The sequence below is a fragment of the Budorcas taxicolor genome, chromosome 10, assembly GCF_023091745.1.
Source record: "Budorcas taxicolor isolate Tak-1 chromosome 10, Takin1.1, whole genome shotgun sequence".
Lineage (NCBI taxonomy): Eukaryota > Metazoa > Chordata > Mammalia > Artiodactyla > Bovidae > Budorcas > Budorcas taxicolor.
This window is the reverse complement of record NC_068919.1, coordinates 85623792-85629165: the sequence shown is the minus strand read 5'-3', so window position 1 is coordinate 85629165 and position 5374 is coordinate 85623792.

The following is a 5374-nucleotide window of genomic DNA, read 5'->3' as shown; positions in this document are numbered from 1 at the left end:
CCTTGGAAGTGGGGACATATTAGATCTAGACAACAGACTATTCTGGATCAGCATAATAAAGCATAGAAGTGATGAAACCTCCTGGATGAATGATTGCATGGAAGAAAAGGTGAGTTGAGGACCAGGGTCAGGGCTTGAAATATATCTTCCTATTCACTACACACCTTTTTTTTTACTGTTTGGAATTTTTACTGTGTATATCTATTCCTTTTAAAATATATATATATATATATATATTTTTAAAGAGGGCAGGCTCTGGAGTCAGACTGTTTGAGAATCTGGCTCCCTCTCTTGTAAGCTGGTTCAACTCAGGCAAATCACTGAAACTCTCCGAGCCTTGGGTTTCTCATGGATGAACTGAATTTTGGCCTTTTGTTTCAGGTGAACGTGACCATCCCTCAGTTCCAGAGATGGGCATATTACCATGATCTTAGGTGGTGGGGCCTCTGGGGTGATTAGATCATGAGGGTGGAGCCCTCAGGATTGCAGTTAGTGCCCTCATATAAGAGCCCCTGGATTTGGAAAAAAAAAAAAAAACTGAAAAAGAAGAGATACATGTACATGAATAACTGAATCACTTTGCTGTACACCTGAAACTAACACAACATTGTTAATAAACTGTTCCAATATAAAATAAAAAGTTAAAAAAAAACTCTTCTGCAGGGAAGATCTAAATAGACATTTCTCCAAAGAAGACATACAGATGGCCAACAGACGCATGAAAGATGTTCCATATTGCTAATTATAAGAGAAATGCAAATCAAAATTACAATGAGAATTGCACTCCAATAGGAAAAAAAACTACAATGAGGGGTCACCTCACACCAGTCAAAATGGCCATCATCAAAAAGTCTGTAAATAATTAATGCTGGAGAGGGTGTGGTGGAAAGGGAACTCTCCCACACTATTGGGAATGTAAATTGGTGCTGCCACTATGGAGAATAGTATGGAGGTTCCTTAAAAAACTACAAATAGGGTTACTGTATGATCCAGCAATTCCACTCCTGAGTATATATATCCAGAAAAGACCTGACCACCAATTTAAAAAGACACATGCACCTCAGTGTTCATAGTAGCACCATGTACAATAACTAAGACTTGGAAACAACCTAAATATCCACTGATGGCTTCCCTGGTGGCTCAGATGGTAAGGCGTCTGCCTGCAATGCGGGAAACTCTGGTTCATTCCCTGGGTCCTGAAGGAAATGGCACCCTACTCCAATACTCTTGCTGGAAAATCCCATAGACGGCGGAGGCTGGTAGGCTACAGTCCATGGGGTCACAGAGTCGGACACGACATCTATCCACTGATAGATGGGTGGATAAAGAGGAGGTGGCATATACATACAATGGAATGCTACTCAGCCGTAGGAAAGAGTGAAATAACGCCATCTGCAGCAGCATGGGTGAGCCTAGAGATTATCAGACCAAGTTAAGTAAGTCAAAGATAAAGGCCATATATCACTTATACGTGGGATCTAAAAAAATTATACAAATGAACTTCTTTATAACATAGAAACAGATTCACTGACATAGAAAACAAACTAATGGTTATGAAAGGGGAAAGAGGGGAGATAAATTAGGATTGACACATTTTGATTAACAGATATCCACTGCTATATGTATAATAGATAAACAGCAGGGATCTACTGCATAGCACACAGAAGTGTATTTAGTGTCTTTTAATAACCTGTAATGGGAAAGAACCTGATGCAGTACACCTAAACTAGCACAACATTGTAAATCAACTAAAGTTTAATAAATAGAATAAAAATGAAAACATGGAAAAGAAATGAAAAAGATTCTCTTGTGCAAGAAAAATAGTCTGGGTTCCTTTGACCGTTTCTAGTTGTCTAGCTTCTCTCCCACTCTGGCCACCTCCTGACAACTTGTCTCTTCGAAGCAAGTCAAACACTTTGGGAAACTGTATGTGAAAAGGACTCATGATGGTAAAGAAGCTTGGGGGAGAAAAAAGCCCATGAACATAACCCAATTTTACACTATATGCTGTATGTCCCTACAAAATAGGAGGAAAGATTGGAATCAATCAGCTTAGAAAGAGCAGAAATAGTACAGTTTCTTGTTTATGTTGATTCAACAGCCATCCTAGAGCTATCAACAAAAACCCATATATTTAGTCAATATACAGTTGGTTAATGAAAAGAGAAGGTAGACGAGAAGAAGAGAGAAACATACCATCGCCTTATTTTCCTCACCCCATCTCCTTGCCGTCAACCACTGGGCCCTAGAACATACCTTCAATTCAATAAATATTTACAGAGAATTTGGAGGCCTCAGAGCTCTGGCTCACCTTCCTGTTGGGGAATAAATCCTTTTTGTTTGCTTTGTTTTGGCTGTATTGGATCTTCGTTGCCGTGCTCGGGTTCTTTGTTACAGCATGGTGCCCCACGGCATGCGGGATCTTAGTTCTCCAACCAGGGCCTGAACCCACGTCCCCGGCACTGGAAGGCAGATTCTTCATCACTGGATCACCAAGCAAGTCCATGGGAATAAGTTCTTGAATTGTCCTTATGTGAGGTGACCAGATATTCAGAGTGGAAAAGAAGCCATTGTGTGAGTAATAGAAAATTTTTTTTAAAAGGAAAAGTTTTTCCTTCCAACTTGATACCTGTATCCCAGTTCCCTTCTGAGGAACTGTTTCTCCCTAGGTCTCAGCCCTCTGGAGCCCCAGCTCAGAGCTGGTAATCTAGTCTGGAGCCAAATCCAGCTTCTGTCATCCTGTTCCCACAGCTGGTTTATAAACAGGGACCTGCCTCAGTCAAAGCCAATGGGACACAAGTCTATTATTTCTGGGAATCTGAAAAGAGGCTCCTCTCGATAGATCTGAGGACCTAGCATGTGAGATGAGTGCAATTATGCAGTAGTGTGAACATCCTTTGGCATTGCCTTTCTTTGGGATTGGAATGAAAACTGACCTTTTCCAATCCTGTGGCTGCTGCTGAGTTTTCCAAATTTGCTGACATATTGAGTGCAGCACTTTTACAGCATCATCTTTTAGGATTTGAAATAGCTCCACTGGAATTCCATCACCTTCACTAGCTTTGTTTGTGGTGATGTTTCCTAAGGCCCACTTGACTTCACATTCCAGGATATCTTGCTCTAGGTGAGTGATCACACCATCGTGATTATCTCGGTTATGAAGATCTTTTTTGTACAGTTCTTCTGTGTATTCTTGTCACCTCTTCTTAATATCTTCTGCTTCTGTTAGGTCCATACCATTTCTGTCCTTTATTGAGACTCTTTAGAGTCCCTTGGACTGCAAGAAGATCCAACTAGTCCATCCTAAAGGAGATCAGTCCTGGGTGTTCATTGGAAGGACTGACGTTGAAGCTGAAACTCCAATACTTGGGCCACCTAATGCGAAGAGCTGACTCATTTGAAAAGACCCTGATGCTGGGAAAGATTGAGGGAAGGGGGAGAAGGGGACGACAGAGGATGAGATGGTTGGATGGCATCACTGACTCAATGGACATGAGTTTGGGTAAACTCTGGGAGTTGGTGATGAACAGGGAGGCCTGGCGTGCTGAGGTTCATGGGGTTGCAGAGTTGGACACAACTGAGCGAATGAACTGAACTGAACTGAAAATCTGGAGCTGCTGCAGCCATCTTGTAACAATGAAGTGTAATATATTTAAAAATGTAAAAATGAACGTGTTGGTTTGCCCCCAGAAGGCTCTTGCTGTCCTGCCTCTGTGTGTTTGGGTTTATATGGTATGGGGGACAATCTCTGCTCCCTCCAGCTAGCCCACCTGGATCTCTGAGCTCCCAGACTTGGTGTACGTTCCAGGGTCACTGCCTTCTGCATTACCATTCTCTGAAGACACTTTCTTCCCACGGTGGACAAGAACACTAGATCCCTTCGATGTCCACAACCAGAGTTTCTAGATCAAAAGTCAGCACCCCACCTGACCAGGCTACCTGCTATATGGCTCAGTTAATGAGAGCAGGGATTTGCCACCTCTGCTTTCTGGAAAAGTCTGGAAAATGTTTTGCCTACGAAAGGAGCTGGGTTTTGATTGAACACACATACACACACACAAAAACCATGAGCATGGTCCTGGCTCCTAAGTGAGGAGAATCACCCTGAGCCTTAAAGGGTCAGTGGCACAGGCCCAAATGTAGGCTGCCCAGCATCACCACTGTCCGTTTATTGTTCTTAGTCCTGGAGAAAAGAAGAGCAGTCAAGAGAAAAGATAAGGCAAAGTCTGAGGTCAAGTGCCTTGGGACCTGGAGGAAGCAGTCTGGGCAATTCTTATATCCAGTGCTGGGAGGTGGCGTCCTGAGGGGAGCTTTTGGACCCTGGAGGGGACCCAGGCCCTGCCCTCTGCACTCCTGCCCCTGCCTTCTGAGTCCCACAGCCCTGAATATCCTCTCCAAGGTTGGCCCTGATCTCTGCCTCACCCTAACTCAGGTTTTGGTTCATAGGGTCTTCAGGAGTGGGGACCAAATCTCAGCAGCTCCCTGGGGCCTCTCACAGCATTGAGCACACTAGAACCAGCCTTCCAGCCCCAGGGGAGGGATGGAGAGGATTTGCAGGGCTGGGTCAAAACAGGGAGAGTGTGGTTGCTGTGATGGTGTTTTGGGAAGGGCTGGGGGACGATATGAGGCCTCCAACATTTCTGGGGCTTGGAGACACACGAAAAGGTCTTCCCAGCTGTTTCTCAGGTGGAAACACCTTCTTCCCCATTTGCCCATCGCAAGGAATGGCAGTGCATGACAGCGATGTCGGGCCGTTCTCAGGCTGGAATAGACCTCATTTGATTTTATTCATGTAACAAGTCAATGAGCTACTTTGTGCCCCTTCTAGGAACTGGAGAGATAGAGCACACAAAAGAGAATCTCCATTCTTCTGAGGACTGTGTTCTAATGGGGAAAACAGTGAATAAAGATGAACAAGAAAATATCCAATAACAAATACATGCCAGGCAAAAAATTTAAATGGGGTGACGTGACAGAAGACTACTGCAGCCTGGGGAATCTGAATTAAAAGGAGTCAGCCTTGGATGTCCCTGGTGGCTAAGAATCCACCCCCACTGAAGGGGACATGGCTTCAAGAATCCACCTCCAGTGAAGGGGACGTGGCTTCAACCCCTGGCCTGGGAAGATCCCACATGCTGCAGAGCAACGAATCTCTAGCGCCATAATTACTGAAGGCCCAGTGCCCTAGAACCCAAGCTCCACAACAAGAGAAGTCACTGCAGTGGGAATCCCGAGCACTGCAACTAGAAAGTAGCCCTTGTTTGCTGCAACTAGAGAAAGGCCCACATGCACCCATGAAGACCCAGTGCAACCAAAAGTAAATAAAAATTATTTTAAAAAGGAGTCAACCTTTGGAAAATCTAGGGAAGAACAT